The 27,011-nt window shown below is 44.8% G+C and overlaps 1 long non-coding RNA gene across 1 annotated transcript in view; it reads left to right on the forward strand.

The window, feature by feature from the left end:
• Positions 1-222: 222 nt before the first annotated feature.
• LOC147579441 (uncharacterized) overlaps positions 223-27,011 on the forward strand; it is a 37,108-nt gene continuing 10,319 nt past the window's right edge. The window contains exons 1-3 of the long non-coding RNA XR_015253948.1: positions 223-425; positions 1,897-2,081; positions 19,541-19,750. This is a non-coding gene — a long non-coding RNA (uncharacterized LOC147579441). The remainder of the gene's footprint in view (positions 426-1,896; positions 2,082-19,540; positions 19,751-27,011) is intronic.

Raw genomic sequence — 27,011 nt, forward strand, 5'->3', positions numbered from 1 at the left:
CTCAACCAACGCAGGCGGAGCATCCTCTTGGCACACTTGCCCGGCGCCGGCAGGTGTTTCTTCCAGTGCAAGGGTTAGAAAGTGGGTTTGCGCAGGCGCCGGGCTGTAGAAAGTGGGTGTGCGCAGGCGCCCGGCTGTAGAAAGTGGGTTTGCGCGGGCGCGGGGCTGTAGGAAAGTGGGTGTGCTGCGCAGGCGCCGGGCCATAGAAACTGGGTTTGCGCCAGCGCTGGGCTGCAGAAAGTGGGTGTGCGCGGGCGCCGCGCTACAGCGAGTGCTAACCCCAAGCCCCAGCATGGTCGTTACCTAGCGGTGTGACCTTGGACGAGTCCCTTCACCTCCCTGATCCTTTGTTTCCCATTGCATTAGAGGGGGTGAAGTTAGACTGGTGTTTCTGGAACCCATACTGGCTGCCAGAAGGAAGAAAGGTAAGAGAGGGCTGGGGGGAGGGGACTCGGCTGCCCCCTGACTTTATCCACAGCACTGCCAGCTTCTCTCCTGTAATATAATCTCATGTGTGTTCTGTAGGGTATGATACGATATGATCGATAGTATACAATGATAAATTTCAGGGTAAGGTTATGTTTGAAAGAAGGATTCCGTTGACTAAAAGGTTTGAAAACCCCCGCATCAGGTGACTTCTGAGGCCCTTTTACCACCACGATCTGTGATTCTCTTATTCATTAAACAGCCCTCAGCGGTGCCAGAGAACACTGGCAGTGTTAACTTTGCTTATTTAGAAGCGCGAAAAAAATGCCAAGAATTCACAGTCAGAAAGACACCCTTTGGCTCCTCATTTATCTGGAGAGCCAAACACACTCACTTGGCAGATTGTGTAGACCTAGCGAAACGCCAGTGTGGGAGGAACCCTCTTACTGCTCAGGGGCACATATTATTTCAAGCCAATTCTACACTCCCTGTGGCTGGGGTATATCTGAGCAGGTGAATCCAGACCCTGGGGGCGGTGGACAGAGCGGTAGGGATCCAGCCAGACCAAGTGCACCTTAGGCAAATAAGCCTGGGGGCAAATAAGTATGTCCCCTTCCCTCTGTAACCTTCTCCCTGTGAACGAGGGCTGGGGCTGAGCATGTGGCTCATTCACCAATCATGTTGTGTATAGAATTACAGCATCGAGGGACTTTACTCTTAGGCTTTAGTAAGGAAAAATCTGAATTTCAACCCTCAGGACCAACGTGTGGGAGCAAATTGCTTGGCCAACTCAGCATGTGCATCTTAGGGTGGTTGTATGGTTCTTTGCTTCACTCGACAAATATGTATTGAAAATCTGCCACGTGCCTGGCAATGTCCTAGAAGCTTGGGTGGCATCGGTGAGCACAACAGACACAAACTTTGGTTTCCCGGCACTTACATTCTATTGTGTCATTCACTTGTCACTTGCTAGGCTCTCCTGAGGGGAGGTGTTACTGGAGTGTCTGAAGGGGAAGTTCCAGGGTGGAGATTATAGCTGGTGCGTGGGGTAGTAACGGTACTCCCGCCCAGGGCTGTGGAAAGGTTAAATGGGTAACCCACTGCAAGCGCTTGGTGTGACGCCTGGCGCATAGTAAGTGCTCAGTTAGGTGGGCGGTCCCACTGCGGGCATGTCTCCACCTGCATTCTGTGGGGTTCTTCAGGGCGGTCGGGATGGTGCTGTTGGCCCTCTGTTTGGTTGCCGTGGGTGCTACGTCTGGGGAGAGCTTCAGAAGGATGTGGGGCTGTCAGAGGTTTGTTTTTCCTCTGCCTGGTGATCAGGCGAGCAGGTGCTGTTGTCTGGGACAGGAGAGGCCGCTGTCCCCAGGTCACAGGTGACTGTGCCAGCCTCCCTTGGGCAGATGGCCAGGGAGCTGCCTTCACCTGCGGGCTGTCTTCCACTCAAGGCACTTTGCTTTTTGGACTTGGCAGGATGCCTGTTCTGGGGGAGAAGACCGACATTCCTCCTCCCTGTCTCCCCTGTGTCGGGATCTCTGCGGCCTGAGTGCCGTGACTGAGGCACAGTCCTGCCTTGAACTGGCTGTGTGACCTGAAGGCAGCCGCTTCACCTCTCTGGTCTCAGCGTCCTCCTCGGCAGAAGAGGCAGTGATGCTCAGGTGAGACAAGAAGGTGAAAGGTCAGGTGAGGGTCAGGTGAGACAAGAAGGTGAAAGACTATAGAACGTAGGCAAGGTGCCAGTCCCCCTCACCCAGCCACGCTGCGTGGCTCTGTTCTGCCCACGGCTTTGCCCGCTAAGATCTTGCTGACTCTCACTTCTTTCAGAACTAACCTTCTTGTCGTCAGAATGATCTCCCGGCACATTTGGCCCCCTCTGTGATCCCAAAGCCGGGCAGGACCCGGGCTGCAGAGGTCGGACCCACGTCTGTTGGACCAAAGTCTTCTTAAAGCAGGGTCGGCTTTATTGCTCTTTGTGACGTCCCCTTCCTCTTCCACGGAGCCTCATCTGTAAGAAGTGCTTGACACGTGTCCCCTCCCGTGTGGTAGATACATCCGTGGGTGAGGAGCTGGCCCCTCTCTCCTGAAAACCTGTTCATTTCCTGTCGTGTAAGACATTGTGTCTGAAACCGTCTGGTCAGAAATCTAAATTTAGACTTTCTTTCTGCCAGGAGCCATGGAATGGGTTTGAAATGTGTTCCTCAAGGCTTCACTTTCTTTCTTGGCTCCCAGAGGCTCAGCCAAGTAGCCACGTCCTGGGCATCGTCAGTCAGAGTCTTGGAGAAGGTTCTGGTTGAGCACGGATTTCTTGTGCCTAAAAGGTCCAGAACCCCCAGTGATCCCACACGCTGGCCTGGAACCCACCCCCTCCCACCAGTGTGTGCTCCCCAGACCCTCCCGTCCTGGCCGTCAGGGCTTTCTAGATGCTCTTCTCACGGACGACTCGTGACATTCACGGTGGCTCAGATGGGCTTTGTGTATCTGCGAATTGGATGCTACATGGGGTTCCGCTGACAAGGCCTGCCGGGCGAGCCAGGGTCCAGAAGCCAAGGGCAAAATCAGGTCCTCTAAGGACAGTGTTTCCAAAGCTCCAGCTTTCACCTGATTATTTGAATGATAAAATGAAGGCATTAAGACCTAATATAGGAAATAGCCTGCCTGAAGGAGCCGGTTAATTACTTTAATCTTCCATTCCCCATTTTTAGAGAGAATCTGGTCATAATCAGTCATGTAATACGAGTCACCAGATTAGTGTGGGCGGGGAAAGTGAAACGATACATGTAGGGACAGTAGGTACTGAAGAAGGCTAATGGGAAAAGAGGGCACTCACAGGTGCCACTAGGCTTTAGGGAGACTGAGTATTTGGGCCGGAGAGGAAACCTATAGGCCATCACACGGGTTTCTCACTGGCTGCCGTATGTTGTTTGAGGCCAGGAGATCTCAACCTCTCTTCTGTGGTGATAGAGCTGAAGGATGCATTTGCAGAATGGGACGCTTAGCCTGTGGTGTCAATCAGATAAGATCATGGGGCTCCATAAACCATACTTGCAGTATGGAGGCCCTTGGGAGGTGCCCTCCCCTTGAATCGGGGCTTGTCCTTGTAATTGGCTTTAGCCAATAAACTGCGATGGAATTTAACCTTGCACTAGTTCCGGGCTTTAGCCTCAAGAAGACCTCGCAGCTCCTGCTTTACCCTTTTCGATGTCCCCGGCTTCTGTGTAAGAGGTCAGGCTGCCTTGACATAGACCACCGCAGGGACACGTGGAAAAGGCACAGGGAGAGAGGGGCCCTGACACTAGGTATGTAGAGAGAAGTCCGACCGTCTCCACGTGCCGCCTGAGCCCAGCCACTGGCAAACCAGCTGAGTGTGCCCATACGAGTGACCCCTGGTGACACCGACAGAAGAACCACTCAGCTGTCAAGAATTCTGAGAAAAAGTAAGGTAGTTGTTTTAAGTCACCAAGTTTTGGTATAGTTTGTCACGCAGCAATAATTAACCGGAACCGCCCACTTCTCAGGACAAATATTGTAACCTCCCCTCCCATGGGGACGCTCGTGTCTATCACCATCTGTACCAGTCAGGGCTCTCCAGAGAAGCAGAACCGATAGGATGGGGCTGCCTATAGGAAGAGGTTTAGTTTAAGGGATTGGCTCACATGATTGTGGAGACTTGGTGAGTCTCAATCTGATGGATGAGGCCAGCAAGCTGGAGAGTCAGCAGGTGGTAGTTGAGTCCGAAGGCATCTGCTGAAAGCCAGGAAGAGTGAAAGCTGTTCTGGAAAGTTTCCTCTCGCTTGGGGGATGTTAAGTTAGCCTTTTGCTCTATTTGGGCCTTCAACTGATTGGATGTGGCTCACCCACACTTAGAGGGCAGTCTGGTTTACTCAGAGTCCACCAATTTAAGTGTAAATCTCATCCAAAAACACCCTCACAGAAACATCCAGAATAATGTTTGGTATATCTATATCTATATGCAGTACATGAGCACTGTGGCCCAGCTATATTGACACATCAAAATAGCCATTACATCATCCATTGGCGAAAAACTAGGTTTCTTTCTTTCTTTCCTGGGTTAATTTTGTTATCTATTTTTCTTCCTTCATCTTATGACCTCTTAGAGGCAAGTTTAAAAGATGTTTGTTATTACGGGCAAACCTCACAGTAATCAAAAACATATTCTTGGGGCATGTGGGAGGCTCAGCCAGTTGAGTGTCTGACTCGATTTCAGCTCAGGTCATGATCCCAGAGTCATGGGCTCGAGCTCAGCATCGGCTCTCTGGTGACAGCACAGAGCCTCTTTGGGATTCTCTCTTTCCCTCGTTCTCTGCCCCTCCCTGGCTTGCACTTGTGTGTGTGCACGCTCTCTCTAAATAAATAAATTAATTAAACAAACAAACACCTTCTTAAACACACCGGGGAGCTGGGGCTTCATCGCATCATGCCTCGGATCAGAGAAAATTAATTCTGAAAGGACCACAGGTCATTAGATGATTTTTTTTATCTCCACGCCAAATATTTGTGTGATTTGCTACGTCACAGTGATTTTCAAATGAACATCCTTTGCAAAGTGTAAAGCACATTTGTGAACCCCTGGAGAAAGGAATGCTTCTAGAAAGAACGTCAGCTGCTTGGCTGCCAGGGGGGGTAGAGGAACACTGGGTGCTGCCTCTTTGACAGCCAGTTCGTCTCTCCCTGCTGGTGGAGCCACATTTGGTTTGGGGGCTTGTCCCCATTCCTGCTCGGGGTGGGCCTTCATTAATCTAATCAATCCTACCTGTCAGAATAATCCTACCTGTTTGGTTCAGGGGAAGGCATGTGGCTTGAATTATTCCAGTCAGAGGAAAGCTCAGAACCCTGAGCTCAGAACACTTTACGAGGGCTGGGAGGAAGAAAAGGTTTCTCTTCCGTGTGCTGTGGTAGGAATATTGGTACAAAGCCTAGAATAACTGTAGCCATTTGCTACCAAGAAGAAAGCCCGCCAAAACGTGTAGAAAAGAAGAGAACTGCAGAAAAATGGGGCCAGAGCCCCGATCAATCCAAGTCTAAAACCCATCGTACATCTGGACTTCTATTTGTGAGCCCTACTAAATTCTTTTTAATGTCTTGGCCATTTTAAGTTCGAATTTCTGTTCCTTCCAAACTAAAGCATCCTGATCTGTACATAATATGCCCCATATGCCTTTCAAGAAGAGTTAAATTGTCACTTGACAATTAAATTGACTGGCAAAGGCACTCTTAGAATAAGGCCGCTGTCCTCTCTAAATATTTTGAGGTCTGAGACGTCACCAGGGGGCTCAAATGGAGCCAGAGCTGAGGGCTACCCCTTTGAGAAGTTTCCTAGGAAGCAGGAATGAGAGATCACAGTTACAAAACAGATTTGGGGCAGGGCAGGGCAGGGGAAGCCTATTTAAACAAGTATCTGGGAACCTATAGGGCTATAATGTCCCGTCTGCTTCCTGAGCTTCATGGAAGGAATGGCTGTCTGGCCATGGTCAAGTTTCTAGCCCTTTCTGTGTGGGTGGAAAGACTCAGACCACAGTAATTATGACATGTGGTTAAATATTTAGAAATGATATAAGTTGGGCACCAGGAGAGATTTAGGAAAGCTCTAAAGTTATGTTTTTCTTCCGAGTACCTGGCCCTTCTTTTCTCCTTTAATTTCGTTCCCCGGCTTTCAACCAGGTAGTAGATGTCCACTGCCTTTCAAAATCTGCCGTTTGGAAAGTACTGAACATCAGCCACATACTCTTGAGTATCATGTAGGTTCCCAGAAGCTCAGTCAGAAAACCCTTACATTTTAACTACTCTGCAGCAGCTTGAATGATGGCTCCACAAAATATATGTCCACCTGGAATTTTGAATGGGACCTTATTTGGAAAAAGGATCTTTGCAGATGCAATTAAAGATCTTAAAATTAGATCATCCTGGAGTATCTTCATGGGCCCTAAATCCAATGACAGGTGTCCTTAGAGGAAGAGGAGAAGACACGGAGAAGGAAAAAAATCCAATGACAGGTGTCCTTAGAGGAAGAGGAGAAGACACGGAGAAGGGAAAAAAAACAGGGGAGGCCACATGGTGATGTAGGCAGAGATTGGAGCGGCTGCCAGGATGTAGGAGAGAGGCCCAGGATGGATGCTCCCTCAGAGCCTCCAGGAGGAATCGAACCCGCTGACACCTGGCCTCCAGAACCGTACGGGAATAAATTTCTGTTGTGTTAAGCCATCCAGTTGGTGGCAATTTGTTATGACAATCCTGGGAAACTCATATAGCGAATGGCTACGGTTATGCTAGGCTTTGTACCAATATTCCTACCACAGCGCACAGAAGAGAAACCTTTTCTTCCTCCCAGCCCTCGTAAAATGTTCTGAGCTCAGGGTTCTGAGCTTTCCTCTGACCGGAATAACTCAAGCCACATCTCTTCCTCTGAACCCTGATCAGGGTTCCTACTGGCTTCCTTCATCGGGGTATTGCGTAGAAGAGATATTGTATTGTGTAGAAGGAAATGCAGAATTTCACTTATTGTAAGATGCACCTTTTCCTGCATTTTAATGAAAATAGAATGCGTTTGATGTCGTGTTGCATTTGACGACATCAATACAAATGAACTTTTTTCTGTCCGTATTTCCCGCTTTTCCCTATGCTCTTTCAAGCAGTTATTCTTTCCTTATTGCTTCAAGGGAGAGGCCTGCATAGAGGGGAAAGCAGGAAAAAATAAAGGAAAGCCTTTGGACTAAGTGTTTTCTCAAACCGGGACCATTAAAGAGATTATACCAGGTGCCCAAGAGGCAAAACCCTCTCTCTGCGAGGGAGTGGCTCAAGGAGAGAGAGAAGCAGCCATAAAGGTAAAAACCGTGATGGCAGGGCGTGCAGAGGTGTGGAAAATCCGTAAGCAAGAGCCTCGTGCCACACATTCTTCTATGAGCTTCGGGTGTTACCTCATCAGACCCCCCACCGCGTCTTGTGGACCAAGAACTATGACTTCCCCCAGATGGCAGAGACTCAGACAAAAGAAATGAATGCTTCCTCCAGTGATATGGCCAGCAGCTGGCAGAGCACGGATACGAGGGGTCTGGGTCTAGAGTTGTTGCTCTTAACCCCTAGGCTAAGGCCGCGTCTCCGCGATTCCAGGATGTTTCGGGGGACCCAAGACTGGAGAACCTGGGGTCCGCTTTGCAAGGTGGCGTCCTGGGAAGCAGCAACAACACACACATATTGTGTCTTTGTCACAGTTCTAGGCACATGGGGTGAGAGACAGACTCGCAGAGAGCTGGGTGTGGGATACCCCATATCCACTATGGCACAAAAGCAGCAGAGGGACCACGACGCCCTCCCTTAACATGGCTCAGCGATGGCACAGAAGGTCAAGGTTACGTGGACTGCAGCCAGCGCCAGCTCTTCAACCACGTGGCTCATGGCCAAGGCTGAGAATGGGAAGATCCCTGCATGGATGTATGGAGTAGGCCCTGAGGGCTAGACATCCCCTCAATGCCTTGGCACTAAGAGAACCTGCTAGAAGTCAGACACGACCTCCAGGAAGATGGGAAAACCTCAAATCAAAGGATATTCCATTCTTTGAAAGATTGGCTTTTTAAATGGAAAATGGGTAATAGAGAAGCCAAATTATTTATTATTATTATTATTATTATATATATTTTTTTACATCTGAGAGTTAAAGACCTTTACAGATAGGGCTTTCAATGAACCTTTGTTAAATGACTGACATAAATACATTGAATAGAAATCTGCTTCCTATAGCATGCACACATTTATTCTGGTTCCATTTCTCAGACCACACACAACTAGTTGAATCCCTTTTCTACCAGATAACTCTTGTTTTTGCCAAACCAGTCTTTGATGCCCCACCAGAGGGCTCCTCATGAGTCATACTTTTTTAAGATCCATACTATTAAGATATAATTTACGTACAATAAAATGTACCCATTCTGAGCGTACAGTTCAATCAAGTGTGGCAGATGTGTGCACCCAGGTAACCACGAGCACAGCAAAAATATGGAACGTTTCCATCACACCCCAAATTCCCACTCCTCCCTCAATACTGGCCTGGGGCAACCGCTTTTCTGCTTTCTGTCACTCTAGATTAGTTTTGCCTTTCCAAAAATTTCACAGAAATGGAATCATATGTCATATTTTAAGTTTCTATAAAATAAATGGAAAAGCCAGAGACACCCCATTAAAGAGAACGGGTATCGCTGAAATGCACCAGCTTGGCCAGCTTGCCTGACGCTGCCTGAATCAGAGACAGCCATCCTGCCAAACTGCCACCCTTCCCCGCCTCCCAGCCCCCCTCCGCTCCCTTCTGTGTGGCGCTCTGTATCCACGACCATTCCCTTCCCTCCCTCTTGGAGCCATATTTCCCCTCTTGGACCACGTTTGCCGATTGAGACAGTAAACAACAAATGAAACCTCTGGAAGAGCATCTTTGCCGAAGAGGCTGCTGATCCCTGGGGAGAACCAGACAGGAAGTGTGTCCACTCAGTTCTTACTGACATCCCAGATAATGTAAACTCCCCATTTCCTCTACAGCTGGCTCAGGAACTGGCCTCTCCGACACAATGGGAGAAGCTTCGGTTTCCCATTATTTAACAGTTGGACACCCCTTTGCTCTCCTGGCTCCTAGTACTATCCGTCCCTCTCTTGTCAAGAGTTTTGTTTTCTTTCTTCATCGTCACCTCCGGGCTGAACAGAGGGTGAGAGAGAGTGATGGTCTAGTCTTTCAATCATTTCCTCTTCTCCTTAAACCTGCCTGGTTCTTCACCCATGTGTAGGACATTTTTGATGCCTGAGTAGACAGAAATGGGCTTCTGGAGTGGAGCTATCAGTTGCCATACTGTTGTTATTCTTCCCAGTAAAAGCTCTTCAGCAAGAGAGTGGCTGCTGGTAACAGAATACATCTGCAGAAAACAGAAAATGAATATGCAGTACATATAAACCAAAGAACATTACCCTCCTCTGGTTCTCTGAAGCATATCCAGGCAGGCAGGGGAAATGTCGGTGCCTTCCACAGTATGTGGGTTGGACCAGTGGTTCTCAAAATGTGGTCCCCAAACCAGTGGTATCAGCACCACGTATTAGTTATCTGTTGCTGTGTGATAAGTTACCCCAAAGTTTAGTGGCTTTAAGTATCAACAAACTTGTCTTATTTCACACAGTTTCTGTGGGTCAGGAATTTAGAAGTGACTTCTCTGGGTGAATTTGACCCAGGGCTTCTTAGGAGGTTGCAGTCAAGTTGTTACTGCAAGCTGCAGTAATCTGAAGGCTCAACTGTGGCTGTAAGTTGATGCTTAGAGAATGAGAGAGCCTTGTCTTTAAATCACATGCCCTCACATCCATCAAATATAGTTAGAATTGGGTCACGAAATCTAGCCCATACTCCAAAGGATGAAAGTAAGACTCCATCTTTTGAAAGGAGGGATGCCAAAGAATTTATGGACATATGTTAAAATGATTGCACTTGGCTGAGAAATGCAAATTTCTTGGGCCCACTCTAGACCTGCTGGATCAGAAACTCCGGGGTTTGAGTCCAGCAATCTGTTTCACAAGCCCACGGGTGATCTGATGCTGGCTAAATTTGGGGAACCACCAGGTTAAAGTAAAGAGTGAGAAAACCTCACCTCACTTGTGGGTAACTGCGATGAAGCCTTACCAACCAAGGCTACCTTTTTGAAGCTGGCCATTAATGAATTTAATGAAAGGCACTAGCCTTACTTCAAGTTAATCCACAACAAAAGGTGTGGTAGGCAGAATAATGCCCACCCCCCACCAAAGATGCCTACAGCCTCGAAAGCTGTGCATATGTTGCCCAATAACATGGCAACTGGGGCTCTGTGGCTATGATTAAAGTAAGGTTCTTGAGTTTATCTTGAGCTTCAGGAGGTTATCTCTGCTTATCCAGATGGGCCCAAGGTAGTTACAGCGTCCTTATAAGGGTGAGGCAGGAGGTTCCGAGTCAGAATCCGAGGAGAAAATGTGATGATGGAAGCAGAGGGAGACTGGAAGATGCCATACTGCTGGCTGCGAAGATAGAGAAAGGGGTTTCCACCAAGGAGTGCTTGCAACCTCGAGAGTTAGGGAATTGAAGAAGACAAATTCTCTCCCAGAGCCTCCAGGAGGAATGCCGTTTCGCCACCACTTTGATGTTAGCCCACAGAGGCTCAGGGTGGACTTCTGACCTCAGGAACTGAAAAAGAATTAGCTCGTAGCAAGTTGTTATAGCAGCAACAAGAAGCTCATACAGAAGGGCTCTTATCTGAGCTTTCCTTTTGGTGGAACAGAGAGGAGATTAAGAAGGATGAGGTGGTGGGGGGCAGGGAATGATTGGCTTCGTCAGATGCTTCCACAAGGAGAGTAGACATGTATTTCATTGCAAAGTCTCTCCTTGTATTTCTACCTACATAAGAGAAATGGTCTAGAACTGCACCATTCAGTAGCCGGTAACCATGTGAGGCCGTCTACATTAACATTTACATTAATTGAAATTACATAAAATTAAAAGTTCAGTTCCCAATCCCATTAGCCCCATTTCAAGGCCTCCATGTCCAAACATGGCTCGTGACTAATGTATTGGGTAGCACAGACACAGAACATTTCCATCATTGCAGATAGTTCTGTTAGACCACACTATTCTAGAGTTTTGATCTTTTTCAATTTCAAGTAAGTTGTTTTTTTTTTAAATCTTAATTCCACATCATATCCATCAGCATGATTGCAAGTGGGTACTATCAGACTCCTTTAGCTCCTTAAACTTGTATTTGTCGGTAGTGCTCATTAACTAGACTTTAAAGAACTTGCACCTCAAGGGGCTTCTAGGGATTCACAGGCGCCTTAGGAAATAGAACTGGGGGAAGTGTGTCTGTGTGTCCATGTATGTAAGGGAAGATGGGGGAGCAAGACCTTCACCCCTGCCTTCACTGGAACAACTTCCTCCATTGTGTTTCACTGCTGAGCTCATGCCAGTCCATATGAAGAAAGATTCCACAGTTTTAAAAAGAAGAAAGATTTTAAAACCTTAAGGCTGGAGGGAGGGTCCCCACCCCACTTCTTCTTTGTCCCCTCCCATAATCTCCTGCAAGTCGTTTGGCCAAGATTTTCCTTCTCACTTAAGACCATGACCAGAAGCAACAATTCATTTGCTCTTGAATATTGACATGGATTGATTATGTGGAGTTTCTGTATTTGTGAAGATTTCTTTAAAAATGGATCCACAAAATTATTTTAGAGGATGCAGTTAATTTGGAAAATAGTTTATTGGGTTGGTCATTTTCCTCCTGGGATTAGCTCAACTATTTCCCATTTCCGCAAAACCTCTTCTATTCTCAGAAACATTATATTCTGTCTTATTTAAACACACACACACACACACACACACACACACACACACACACACACCTGTACTTTATAAAACACACTGGACCTGTCCGTTGCAGTAACGTTTTATAGTGCTTCTGGCAAAAAACAATAAAGTTTGGGTAAAAAGGGAGAGCCTTTGGAAGTTTCTTCAAATCGTATAATCTTCAACCCCCAAGGGACTTCTCTGCAGCACTGATAGCCCAGTTGGTTCAGGAGAAGCTGGATGAATCAGTGGTAGGAGGCTCACATTTGATAGGTAAAGCTAATAAGCTTTCTATATTTTGAATGTTAAAAGTATTGAATGGGGTAGAGGTCACACTTCTTGCCTCTGGCAATAATTTCACTTTTATCAACTACTGTCTTGCTTGAAATATATCCAGATTCCCCAAGCAGAGGAAAATCCCTAGGGCGGTGAGCACGTCTGTGCTTCTCCCTCTCCTGGGCAGAATAAGCGCTCAGCAGTGCCCTGCTATGGACAAGAGCCTGTCTCTGGAGCTTGCCTGGGTCACACAGGCTCTCTAGGCTTCAATTTTCTCATCCCTGGAAATCCAAACGGTTTGTGGATTAGTAGTGCCTCTGTTTATTTCTAGCCCTGAAGTTCTTTGATCATGTGATGGCTGCAAACAATTAAAATCAAATAATTCTGAATTTTAAGAAAGGAAATCCATCAGTTATGAGAGCAGTAACAGAGGAATTAGACCATATTTGATAGCAGTCATTATTTCCACTTGACTATGAATGTGTCTGTAGCCATGTGTGAATGAGAGCAAGTCTCATTGCAAAATGCCATTGAGCAAGGAAATGCTGGAGGTGGGTCTCCTGCCACTGAGGGAGCAAATACCTAGGGGCCCCTCATTTCAGTGAACCATCTCCGAGGCCCTGGAAGGGGCCTGAGCAATATGATTACATGTTCGTATATTTTATAAACCTAGAAAAGCACAGTTATTTTAGCTGGAATCTGTTCAGACTGCCATTGGTTTCCATTCCTACTTCCTCAGCTCTTGGGTCAGGGTTGGGGTAGTCTGGGACATTTGGGGGATCCAGCTAAGAAAAGATGAGCTGGGGATATACTTGCTTTGAATTTAGTAGGATATGTATTTTTAAATTTTTTAAAGCTTATTTATTTTGAGAGAGAGAGAGAGAGAGAGAGAGAGAGAGCACATGCGAGCAGGGGTAGGAGAGAGAGGAGATAGAGAATTCCAAGCAGGCTTCGCCTGCTGTCAGCACAAAGCCTGACGTGGGGCTAGAACCCATGAACCGTGAGATCATGACCTGAGCTGAAATCAAGAATCAGACGCTTAACCGACTGAGCCACCCAGGTGCCCCAGAATTTGGCAGGCAATATTGATATGGGTCACTCCAAGAAATCTAGAAGATCACTAGGAATTTAGAGTTTTTCCCATTTCCGCAAAACCTCTTGTGGAGGGGTTAATATAACAATTGGTAAGAAGTCAGAGAATAGGGAAGAGGAAAATGAAAAACCCTGAAGGAAGAGTTTATCCCTGAATAATCAGTCTTGTTGTAATAACCAGCAGTATTTAGGAATTCAGCATGCTGGGGACAAGGGCACTGTGATAAAGTTGTGTTCAAGTCTCATTTGTGCCAAATGCTGACTTCGTAATTATGGAAAAAATATTTTTCATTGGATCTGTTCCCTCCCCCATTGATGGGGATGCAAATATCTACCTCCCATGTTTGTGGTGACCTTTAAATGCCATAACATGTATATGTGCATAACAGGCACTCCATAAGTTACAGATTTTTTTTTAACTAGTACCATGGAATGTTCTCTTACAGTACGGTTAATGTGAATATCAAAAATTCCAAGCAGGGGAAAAGATCTCTTCTAGAGACTGTTGAGGTTGGGAGGGGCCTTGAGATGTTTAAACAAGGAAATTGTGACTTGCACTCTAGGGAGTGGCAAAGCTGGTCTTAGAACCCATGTGACCTAACTGGGAGTATAGTCGGAACAAGTGGGTCCCCTTATATTGAAAATAAATCAAGAAATAAGTGCACTGCACAGAAAGCTAAGCATGAAGCACTCCTGGCTGGTAAAGGTGGTTGTCTTTGATCAGTGCCTGGGAACCATATGTTATTATCCCAGCGTAAACCTCGCCCCTGCCCTGTGAGGTGGTTGGAATAGAGCCTCATTTTACAGATGGAAAAACGGTGACCCAGAACAGTGAAGCGTTTGCTCAGGGTCACCCAGTAACAAATGACAAGGCTAGAATTCAATAGTATGTTGAATTCCAAAGGCGCGCCTATCCCCCTAGTTCACACTGTCCTCTAAGACTCGGTGGGTGTCCACAGTGGGCTCTCTCCATCTCTGACCAGATTGCAATGCCAAACCCCTCACTGGAACTACTTTCTCCCCTCAGACTGAAGTCTTGGTGATGGCACCAGGGCCGCCATTTCTAGTTCACCTGGACATCACTAAAAGAATATGTGATTCCCTTAAAGAGGTTTATAAAGTATCCCAGTGTTCTCAAAAATAGTCTTGTAAAGTCAAAGAATTAAAGGAAAAAGCCAAGAATTTGTTTGACCTACATCTGAACCCAAACGTCTGCAAAGTTCTTTCATTCAAAAGACCCTTGAGTTCAGTGGCTCTCAGCCTTGCCTGACATTAGAGCCACTTGACGAGCTTTAAGATGATTCCATGCCCAGGCTCCACCCAAGACTAATAAAATGAGAGTCTCCAAGAGTCGGGCCTGAGACTGGCAGTTTTTAGAATCTCACCAGATGAGGCTAGTGTATTATATACCACTAAGGTTAAAGACTGGATGACCTTCCTCAATAATCCTTTCCAATGCTAAATTTCTGACACTCTCAGGAAAAAAACCAAACAAACAAACAAACAAAAAACCTCATCCTTAACCAGGGTGACAGGTAAGTTTCCCTGGCAATTTTACACAGTGCAGAGGTGTTGATCAGCATAGCTTTGTTTTTTTTTAAGGCCATTTGTTGCTATATTATCAAAAACTTTAAAAACTGTACATTCCTTCATACAGCATTTCAATTTCTAGGACTTTACCCAGAGAAATTAAGAGATGTCTGCAAAGAATTTCATGTGGAAGTTCATTAAAGCGTTATGTGTGACAATGAATTTTGGAGACAGACTAGGTATCCAATACCGAAGGTGACCTTTGGAGAAAGCTATAGTGTATTCATATGAAAGGACGCAACCATTCCATTTCTGTTTCGGTGCCTGTTAACCAGCACAGGAAATACTGTAGAAGGGCGAATATACATCAGTTTTGGGTTATAATACATGTATTTTTCATATGCATAGGGAAAAATATTGAGAGTTTAGTTTCAAACATATGTTGTCAGTTGTTACCTTATGGTTGCCTTATGACTGCCCCCCACCCCCCAGCTTTATTGAGATATAACTGACGTATAACATGGCTGGCTTTTTTTTTTAAATTTTTTTGAATGTTTTTATTTATTTTTGAGACAGAGAGAGACAGAGCACGAGCAGGGGAGGGGTAGAGAGAGAGGGAGACAAAGAATCCGAAGCAGGCTCCAGGCTCCGAGCTGTCAGCACAGAGCCTGATGCAGGGCTTGAACTCACGGACCGTGAGATCATGACCTGAGCTGAAGTCGGATGCTCAACCGACTGAGCCACCCACGCGCCCCAACATGACTGGCTTTTTTAAATGTTCTTTTGGGTTTTCCAAATTTCCTGGTTTGAATATTATTACTGTTTGGTTAGAAACCATAATAAATTAAATAAATAAATAAATAAATAAATAAATAAATAAATAAATAAAACAATAATAAAATAGTCTGTAGGAAATGGTAGGTTAAGATGCAGTCTAGAAACGTGTGTGCCTCCATGGCTCACTTACCCTTCATGCATTATTTTTCATGGCAAGAATACCTAATATTTGCTGGAACAGCTGTTTGGCTGTCTTCAGAAGAGAACATCCTCCTATTTTGTTGTTCAACTCAGCTGTCTTTAGGACAGACTAGAACATTCTTTTTCTGTCTTTTTTTTTTAACTACCCAGATACCCCTTGAAAAGTCAATATTTAAGGTCATAAGAGTGGGAGAATATCAGCTAGACTCTCAGAGATAGGAAGCTGCTGTAAGGAAAATCCACAAAATAGCATTGAACCTAGGCCTTGGTAAACAGCAAGTATTTGTTGAACGAATAAGTGAAGATTATATTTGGTAACACTCTTCGCAGCAGAAAACAGGGAAAATCATATTTGTGGCTTTGTTTTGTTTTGTTTTGCTTTGTTTTGTTGCTTTTTTAATAGCTGCACTGTCCCTTTAACAACTAAGGTGTCCAGGGGGCGCCTGGACGGCTCAGTTGGTAAGCTTCCCACACTTGGTGCCAGCTCAGGTCATGATCTCACAGTTCATGAGATGGGGAGCCCCGTGTCAGGCTCTGTGCTGACAGCTGTGGAGCCTGCTTGGGGTTCTCTCTCCCCCTCTCTGCCCCTCCCCTCCTCCCTACCTCTCTCCAAATAAATAAACTTTAAAAAAATGAAAATAAACAAATTGTCTCTCTGAAAATTTTGGAAAACTTTCAGCTAAGAAGTTAATTGTGGACTATTCAAACTTGGGTTTGCTCTATGTTTAAGGCATTTTGCAGTGAAAACTTCTTTCCTGTTTCCTAGGGTAAAAGCAACAGGCTAAAATTCAATTCTGAAAGGAATGATGAGGAGGGAGAAGATGGGTGAAATTTGGATTTCAAACTTCTTTACTATCTGGAGTCTAGAAATAGCTTATGATAGGTAGAATAATGCCCCACCCCAAAGATGACCACATCCTGATCCCCGGAGCCCAGAATATGTTACCTTCTATGGCAAAAGGGATTTTGCATAAGTGATTGAGTTGAGGATCTTGATTTGGGGAGATTTTTCTAGATTATTTGGCTAGGCCCATATTAATCAAGGAGATGTACCTGTGGAGCAGTCAGAAAGGTGTGACCTTGCTGACTTCTAAGATAAAAGAAGGGGCCACAAGCCAAGCAGTGTGAGCAGCCTCTAGAAACTGGGAAAGACAAAGACGTAGATTTTTCTCCCAGAATCTTCACAAAGGAAGGAAGCCCTGCACACACCTTGATTTTAGCCTGGTGAGACCTGTGTTGGGCATCTAACTTTCAGACTGCAAGATGATGAACTTGTGTTGTTTTAAAGCCACTAAATCTGTGGAGATTTGTTACGAGAACAATAGAACACTAATACATAGCTGAAATTATATAACGTCCATTAGTCATTTTTCTTGCTTCTTATAGATTTATTATATATTTGGGAGCAAATCCTAGCATAGTGTCTTTTACATTTTAATATTGATTTGTGGGGTCTTGAATCCTAGTTTTCTTCTCCTCCTTTATCTCAGGATGCTGTGCTCCTCAGACTCTTGACTGGCCTCTAGATACAAAAAAAAAAAAGGAATCTGGAATTATTCCCCAGGAAGCTCCTCTTTCCAAGCCCGAGAGAGGAGGAACGTTGCTATGCACAAGGATATGTCCAGTGAGATTAGAGGCTGTAATTGTGGGAACTGGGCCATGTAGAGCAAGATGTAAATCCTTGAAATCATTTTTAATGAAACATAAACATTGAGTTTGCATGAGGGCCACGGTTTCTGGGTGGTTGGTTCTAACTTTGGCAATCAGGACTTAGAGGGAAAATCTTCCAGTTTTAATGGACTCCAGATGTTCTGGTCCCAGCTGAAAATTTTCATCATTCATGGTTAATATTTTTGTCAGCAGCAGAGTTTTGTTGTAATATCTCCAAATTGGTGATAGTGGTTGTTAGTCATCAAACAAGGTCCAAATGAGAGTTTAATCTTGGGGTCACTTTAAGCATCCCATCACACTCCATTTAATTAATAATTGCTTAATAGTATAGCCACCAGAATTTTTTTTTTGTGGGATAATGGACTACATGACTATCTGATGACAACCAGCCACTGAAATTAGGTATGAATACGCTGTGCTGTTTTAACAATGGCTGGGGTCCTGGCCAAGGTCTAGAAGAAGGAAACCAGGATGTCAGATGGCCATCATGTTGGGCAAATAAAGAGGCAAAGGTTTATTGCAAATGACAATGAACCTCTTCATCATAGAATTTAGATTAAATTCACATCAGTTGGGGAACATTGAAGCAGTTATTTTTGAGAAGCACTTGGGAAGATCAGCTAAAAAAAAAAAAAGACAACTTCTGTTTTTAGGACAATAATGTCATGACCACCTACACTTAATAAAAGATAAATCTACAAGTTCTTTTCTGGGATGTGGTTTTAATCACGTAAGTAGTCTAAAACTAAGTACATTACTTGTATTCACGGTTCAGTTTCTTTTGATGAATGAGAAGAGCACAGCTGACCTTCCGAGAACCCTTTTTTGAGAATTGCTATCTACACGCCATCTTGAATCCGTAAAGAAGGGAGTGCGGACTGCATTTGTGCTTGTGGTTATGCGATAGCAGGACCCGGTAGAATAAGTTATGTTGAAAAGGTGTTTGAAAGGCCTGTTGTTACCCGCCTGTTTTAGAAAGGGCTTGGTTTATAATTTGCTAATAAGTCACATCCAGGCTGTCCTGGAGCTTTTATCAAGTACTTGTATAGTGCTTACAGCCATTGGTGTAACTAGATAATTTTTGAAGTTTTATTGCCAGGGCATATGGTTTCATGGTTAATTAGGCGCCTGGATTATAGGCCTCTCACGCCACTTAGCAAATGAATAATTTGTGGCTACTGACAAATAATAGAATCTCTTTGGGCCTTTGTAATTTTTAAAAAAAATGATAATAAATCATTTGCCTCTATACTAAGTCTTTAATCAGCAGAACACTTCAGGAGTTTCACGGCTTATAAAGAAAAGGTCATCTGCTGGAATGTTAGCACAAAGGAAAGATGTTACTGCCGATTCTAAGTGTGTGTGCAGACTGCTCACTGGGGAAGATGTCGTGCCTTCCTCATTTTTCCATTTTCCTCCTCATTCGGGTCCAACAGGCATATCACGCATAAAATGGAGACACAGTGGTCCCGCCCCATCCAGAGGGACTGGCAGAGCCCATAGCTAGAATTGGCAAGATTTTAAAAATACATGTTTTGGTTTTCCCAGATTGTCTCAACTGTCGATAAGTACTTTTGGAAATTTAAGTCACAGACCCCTTCTTTTATGATGCTTTCCAGCAAGTACTCACCATATACAGTCTTCTTAGACGTCCCCTGGCCCCCTTTGAAGCCCAAGGCTCATTTCCATGTGTAAATCCACATGGACGATGTCACAGCCGGCTCTAGAATTACCAGTGAGCATTGGTCCCAGGTGCTCTGAGGAATCTGACTCTGAAGCAAGGAAAGGCTTCCTTTTGCTAGCTGAAGTCCTGGCTTTTCCTCCTCAAAGTCATGAAATAGTTTGCTAGCTCCAGATGGCGTGATATGATGTGATATAAGAGGTAACGGGAAAGAAATTCTGTTCTAATGTTAAATATCTGTCTTCTCTACCCCGTCCCAGATGGTTATTATTGAAAATAAAAGTAATAATAACAGAATAACAGTGCTGAGGGGAGCCAGCATTGCTTAAACCTTGATTATGTGTCAGACACCCTGCTAAGCACATTACCTTCATTGCATACCCTCTAATCCTAAAGGCAACCCAAAAGCAAGGCACCATTAGTATATCTGTCCCTATCTTACAGGTGGGCCGGGAATGGCTAAGATAGTTAATTGTTGGGTCAAGCATGGTACGCTGTTTTCTCCTGCTTTTAAAATGTGTTTATCCATTCTTTGAACAAAGGTTTATGGAGTACCTACTGCGGCCCAGGCCCTGTTTTAGTCTCTGTATACTCCTGAGAAAGATGTGATGAACTCGACAAATTCCTTCGTTCTACAGGAAGAAAGGTTATACAAGAGCAGTGGGCTTCTGAGAAAATGAGGAAATGCTAACCACATTGACCGGCCTCCTGCATCTGCCCCGAGGGACAGTAATAAGAACCCCATCTCGCAGGTGGGTGTCTGTCATAGTCACCTTTTCAGCTGGGTGGGGAGAATGACATCCAGAGAATGTGAACTGTTCTTATTTCAGGCTTTCTGCAAAGATCGAAAGGGGAGGTCTGGCCTAAGAAACGATGGGGGAATTTCCAGGTCCGAGAAAACTCACTAATGAACTTGGAATCCTGGTATCTGCATTGGAAAGGGCCTCATACTCTTGGAGTCCAGCTTTTAGACCAAATTTCTCTTCAGTACAAGATACTCCTCTTAATAGATGGTCAGAGTACCTCTGCGTGCACACGTTTAGTGCTAAGGAACTCTACCTCATGAGGCAGTCCATTCTGATGCTAAAGGTTGTTTTTCTTAATACTGAGCCAACAATGTGCCTCCGCAGGACTTCTACTCATTGGTCCCCATTCTGTTCGCTGATGTCATGCCAAATAAAGATAATTCCTTTTTTATAAAAAGGCCCTTAAGTGTCTAAAATCAGCACATTAAGACTTTATTTCTTGCTCCTTCAGCCTTCCCTCACGTGTTATGATTCCTAAATCCTTCGCTGTCTTAGCTGGAGCAAGGGACGCTGGAAATTCATGCGCTGGGCCCATTCAAAGCTCACTGGGAAGAGCTATTAATAGATACTACTTAAGTGACAAGAGGCTGTGAAGGAGGGGTGGGGTGTCTCCTTTGGTCATTTGGACCCAGGACAAAGCATCTTTAGAGTCCCAGAGGTTTCTGAGGTCAGGGCTCATCTGGCTGGTATTTGAGGCCCTAAATAGCGCTTAGGACACTGGGAATAGCCTTTAGAGGACCAGGCTGCAGACTCTGACACAGTACCAGGGAAGAAACTCTGATGGCTCTAGAACATACTTGTTCCTGGCAGTTTATGCGGCCATCTCTGGGGAGAATGTTATTTGCAGGGAGGAAGGGGATGGGTGGAATTAAAGCTTATGGATTCTTTGATACTCTAAACTCTCTTGGAAACCACAAGTACCATAAATTCCAGCTAGTTCACCCTCATAAATACCCCCCCCCCATCTTTTGTAAAGAACTAAAATTGAGAAAAGGCCACTGATGGCCCCCTGACTATCTATGCCCCCTCTACGTGATAAGACCAGGATACCCGACCTGCTCCCTCCTACCCACTCTAAGAGTAAAGGAAAGGTTTTTTGGCATGATGTTGTACCTAAATGTAGGTTATGTAGGCCATTACCAGTAATAGCAACTCATTTTTAGTATTACTTGCATATGATGGTAAATTATTTTGTTGTTTGCCTCACTGATATTTTCAGAGGGATTTGTCTCTGGTATATGAAGCTTGGTTATTACCTACTCTGTAGATTCAAAGCCATGTTAATATAATGATGAAATGTTACTTTATCATGATTTCTTCTGCTTAACAGAATGCCTCTTATTTGTTACTTCACTGTTATTAATTGCTACACTTTGCCACCAGCTTTGACGATGATACATCCTTTATAATACCTACATGGTGGAGTGAACAACATTGTCTCCATGTTGCCAGTCAGACAGCTAGAGCTGAGAAATGTCCAGTGACTTGTATAGCATTTTGTGGCTCTAAGTAACTGAGCCCACATCATGTACCAGCCTTCCGCCCACTGCTGTTCACCTTGCAGAATTCTGTAGAACATGACCTAACCGAAATGGAGAATTAAATTCACTGAGGCACAGTCAAATTCCAGACCAATGGAAAACGCTAATGACATTAATGAGACCTATCCATCGAACAGTTAAAAAAGGAAATAAAACTCAATTATTATCTCTGAAACACAAATCAGAAAAGGGCAAACGTATACACCTTTGAAAGTCTACCGAGGTTAAGTTTTTCAAAGCTCATGGTTTCTTGGGGCATGTGAGCTATTCTGGGGCAGAGTAAGCACTCAGTCCCACTCAGTTCCCTAGAGCCACAGTGTTTTCCTTCTTTTCTGATCTAATCAGGCTCTAGGAGTCTGCTAAGAGTAAGGCACACAAACCGCTTTTATTAGAGAAAAATTTTGGTAGTGAGAAGATTATTATCATGAGGATGGAAAGCAGGCCTGTCACTGAGGTTTGGTGACTGCTATGCCAAAGCCACAGAGCTGGCGAACCTCAAACTGGTCTCTTCATTAGAGAGTAAAATTTAAGGAGAGCTCATCTAATTCTTTGAAGGTTTAAGATAAGCGCTTGTTGACTGGAGACAGAAATCTATGGTTTGGGGGGTAACTGGAAATATTCTTTTCACTTTTATGTAAGATATGTGTTAGTCTTGGCTCTAAAGGAACATTTCGTATCCAAGATTCTGAAGGAACTCTTCTGGGATTAATTCCTCTTGGAAAAGTGTAACTTCTTTGCTTCCATTCCACGGAGGCTTACACGAGAAGTGGCGGGGATATTTCTTTTCCAAGGAAGGTGTAATACACTAGAGGCTGAGTTCTTACACAGCTCAGAGCCTGTAATCCTCCTAATGGACCCTCCTCCACTTCATTTTGAAACAGAAGAATGTTAAAAACCACAATTTGTGTTCAGAGCATGAATTTTAAATATTGATGTCACATGTACCTAAGAGAGGTATCTGAGCCGTTGTTGGCCTAGTGCCTTCATCCGGCTACCACCCATTCGTCCATCTGTCATCTATCCTTGCCTCCCTCCCTCCCTCCACCTACCACCCACTATCTCTCCATCCTTTATCATCTGTCCATCCATCCACCGTCATTCATCTACTGTCCACTGTCTATCCATCCACCGTCCTCCATCCATCCATCTCCTATCCATTCATCAGTGTTGTGTAATGGTTAGTGCATGCATTCTGAAGTCAGTCTGGTTCGAATCCCAACCCTCTCACTTACCAGCTGGGTGATCTTGGGCAAGTTATTTATTCTCTATGCCCTGGTTTTCTCATCTGCACAATGAAGATCATGAGAGCGTGTATCTCATGATATTACTCTGAAGTTAAGTGAGTGAATATGGACAAAATGTTTAGAGCAGTGCCTGGCACATCACTAGCACTGTTCAAATAGTTGTTATTGTGTTATTATTCATATTACTTTTTGATATATAATTTTTAGTGTTTACTTTTAAAAAAAAATTTAATATTTATTTATTTTTGAGAGAGAGGGACAGAACACGAGTGGGGGGCGGGGGTAGAGGGAGAGAGACACAGAATTCGAAGCCGGCTCCAGGCTCTGATCTGTCAGCACAGAGCCCAATGCAGGGCTTGAACTCACAAATCATGATATGACCAGAGCCGGAATCTGACACTCAACTGATGGAGCCACCCAGGCACCCGTGTTTATTTATTTATTTTTGAGAGAGAGAGAGAGAGAGAGAAAGAGAGCGCGCGCACACAAGTGGGGGAGGGGCAGAGAGAGAGGGAGACACAGAATCTGAAGCAGGCTCCAGGCTCTGAGCTGTCAGCACGGAGCCCAATGCAGGGCTCAAACTCATGAACCATGAGATCGTGACCTGAGCCAAAGTTGGACGCTCAATGGACTGAGCCACACAGGCACCCCATGTTTATTTATTTATACTGAGAGAGAGAGAGAGAGAGAGAGAGAGGGAAAGAACACACACGCGTGTGCGCGCGCACACACACACACACACACACACACACACGAGGGGGAGAGGCAGAGAGAGAGGGAGACACAGGATCAGAAGCAGGCTCCAGGCTCTGAGCTGTCAGCACAGAGCCTGACGTGGGGTTTGAACTCACAGACTGTGAGATCATGACCTGAGCTGAAGTCAGATGCTCAACCGACTGAGCCACCCAGGCGCCCCAACATGACTGGCTTTTTTAAATGTTCTCTTGGATTTTCCAAATTTTCTGGTTTGAGTATTATTACTGTTTGGTTAGAAACCATAATAAATAAATAAAAGAAAACAATAAAATAGTCTGTAGAAAATTGTAGGTTAAAATGCAGTCTAGAAACGTGTGTGCCTCCATGGCTCACTCTCTGTCTCTCATAAATAAATAATAACATTAAAAAAAATTAAAAAAAAAAAGAAAGATATCTTCAGACTACAGTGGGATAATGCCGCGAGCTAACCAAAGCTTCAGTCCATCACTTATCCTTATAATTCACAGGGAAGAGTGATTCAGAGCACAAGTAAGCTGTGTATGTAGAGTTTGGGGTCTCAAACCAAGTAGGTCCCAGCCCCTGCCCTCTCTGGTCAAGACCTAAGGAAGGGAATAAAAGGTCCTGGAGAAATCAGTTGGCAGAGGGATCATGGGTTTCACCGCTCCTACACCCAGCTCTGGGGAAGTGACTAGATCTCCAAATAGGAGATCCAGACTCAGGTCTGGAGTCCTATGAGGAGCTTTCCAGATCCCATGGCCATCTGTTCCCAAGCAGACCATGGAAATAGCTGAAAGAGAGTTGGGCCTAAGGAGGCCTCAAGGATGCTAGGTGCCTGTGTGGATCTGTGAGGATGCTGGTGTGGACTAACGACAACCCCAGGACAAGACTTGCACCAGTCCCCCCACCCCCAACACCTTGACCACACAGAAGTCATCCCTCCCCGTGCACAAGGAAAGGAGGTGGCCCCGAATTGCCAGAGATGTTTCCTCCAAATGGGGGCTTAAAATAGACACTGAGTTAGTTTTAGAAAAATTGTAATACATTTCCTTCGTATCTGATATTGTGGGCCGAGGCGATGCTTGCTTGGGTATAGCAGATGATGACAATGGTGACTCACAAAGTATTGGTGATGTCATGTGTGCTCCTCTGCTAAGCGCTGTATGTGGATCAACTCGTGAAATCCTTCCTACGCAGTTACTACTGAATTCCCACTTTGGAGGAAATCCAGGCACGGAGAGGTTAAATAACTTGCTCAAGATCACGTAGGAAGATATGGGATTTGAACCTGAGTAATGTCAATGATCCTTAGCAATACAATGTTTACAAACCAGATGGTCAGAAAGTCTTTCCTAATCTCAAGCTAAAGACTTCTTGTGGGAGTTTAAAACCATTTCTTCTTGTTTGGTTCTTAGCAGAAAGAGCTAACAGCTACTCATGTGATCCATATCTTTTTCTCCATTTCCTCTTTTTCCAGCCCAGATGACCTCGGTTGCCCCAGCCTCTCCTCAAGGCTGTTGCTATTTCATTATTTCTGATTTGCCCACTGCTTTACTGTCTGGGCCTGAGTTGGAACAGAGGTCAGCGTGTAATGAGTAGTCTAGAAAGATTGTATCTTCCTGGTTCCCAAGTCAGCGCACTCTGGTGTTGAATTTAGCAATTTCTTTCAACAAGAGAGAGTTCTCTCTCAGGATCTCCCATGGTCCCACGTCTAAGTCTGTCACGTTTTTATAAAGAAGCCCCAGTGGTCTTTTTCTAAATCTTCTGGGAAATGCGCTATTTGGCCTTATGTGTGCGGCCAATTGCCAGGCCTGTTTTCTGTCTATCTAAATTATGGTGGCAGACGAGATAAAAATACAAAGACAAAAAAGTCATTTTTCTCCCCCCAAAACACCAAAATTCTTTGAGCCTTTCATTCCCTTCTGCTTTTTTTGCCGATAACAATGAATAATGGTTTCTGCTCCTGCTTTTATTGGCTTAGCATTTGGGGTCATAAGAATGTAAATGTTTCCCTCAGGAAAAATACATTTGGGGGATTAACCAGATTGTTTCTTTTATTTTAAAAATTTTAGTTATAAAAGGAAGAAAGCGACCAAGCTAAGTTATGATCCCAAACAGAAAACAGAGAGCAGAGACCACCATTCATTGAAGTAGGAACTCCTGGGATTTGTGTAGGTCAACTCTGGGGGTTCCATTTTAGTTGGCATGGCTTTAAAGAGTTCTATTTTAAATCTGGTGACTGTCCTATTTAAACGTATTTATATATGGGTCAGGTCACATCATTAGTAAAACTGATCTTGTCCGCTATTTTCTTCCTGTAACTGGCCATTACTACTCTCTTTTCATGCCAGTGTCTCAATGTGATGTGACTTTAGAAAACGGCTATTGCCTTTCTCTCATCATGCATCCCCCCCCCCCCCACACACACACACGAGTCCCCTATAACCTATCATTAACCCTCACACCTCTGTTAAAACGGTGCTCTTAGAGTTTAGCAAAAATTTCTTCAAGGTGAAATGGAAAGAACTCGTGTTCTTTTTGGTTACTTGACCTGAGATCTTTGACACTGCTGACCACCTTGTCCTCTCCTTCACACCTCAGTTCTTGGCCTCTTTGATACCTTGTGATCATTTCTTCTCTCAGGAGATGTCCATCCTCTCTGGAACTTTCTCCAAGGCTTGGCTTCTGGCTCTCGACTTAAATTTTTTTTGAAATTAATCTTGGTATAGGCTCCTATCTTTAGGCGTCAGCATTATTTATGTCATTCCCAGGTCCACATCTCCCACCACTGTCTCTCTCTGAGCTCCCAGCCAGTATCTCCATCACCTGCTGAACAATTTCATTTGTTAATTTGTTTTACCTTGGTACCTAAAGCTCAGCAGACCGCCTGCCAAAATCATCTTCTTGCCTCTAAGTTCACTCCTCCTCCTGAATTCTCTCCCAGTGGCACTGTCATTTCATTTCTGAATCACTCACACTGGAAAACCCATGGTCACCTGTGACTCCTTTCCCCAGACTTTGAGTTCCAAGGGGAGCAGAGATAGCGTCCACCTTCTCCACCATCTGCCTGGAGTCTGGCACAGTGCTTGGCACACGGTAGGAATAATGCATATTTGCTGAATGTTTTAATGAATGTTTTCTTTTGTTACTTGTATTCTCTCACTCATCAACCTGATTCATCCGGCCTACATATATGTGTTTGTGGAGGCTCTGTAGGGCGCTTATTGGGATTGAGAGCTCTTGTGTTGGATTGCCTGGGTCTGATTTTTGGCTCAGCTGCTCCCTAGCTGGATAATCTTGAGAATGTGACTTAACCACTCTATACTTTAGTTCCTGTCTGTCTGTAAAGTGAGGGAAATAATAATTCCTAGCTGGATGTGCCTGAACGTGAAATGAGAAAAATCTGCATTAAGTGGGTATTGTAAGTGTTCAATAAAGCTTTTGTTCGATGATGATGGTGGTGATGATGGTGGTGATGCTCATGGTGGTAATGACGATGGTGATGATGACAATGATGGCAGAAGATAGGCACGAGTGGGACATGGTGAGGTTTGGAAGCATGCGAGATGCTGTGGGGGTCATCATTTCAGGGTAAGGGCAAGCAGCAGCAGTGGAATACCAAGGTCCAATGTGTGTTTAGGGCAGAAGATGGAGCTCCCTGATGGGCACGAAGGGCAGTGGGAGAAAAGGCAGATTGACACTGACCTG

The sequence above is a fragment of the Puma concolor genome, chromosome B4, assembly GCF_028749965.1.
Source record: "Puma concolor isolate L17-30 chromosome B4, mPumCon1.1.hap2, whole genome shotgun sequence".
Classification (NCBI taxonomy): domain Eukaryota; kingdom Metazoa; phylum Chordata; class Mammalia; order Carnivora; family Felidae; genus Puma; species Puma concolor.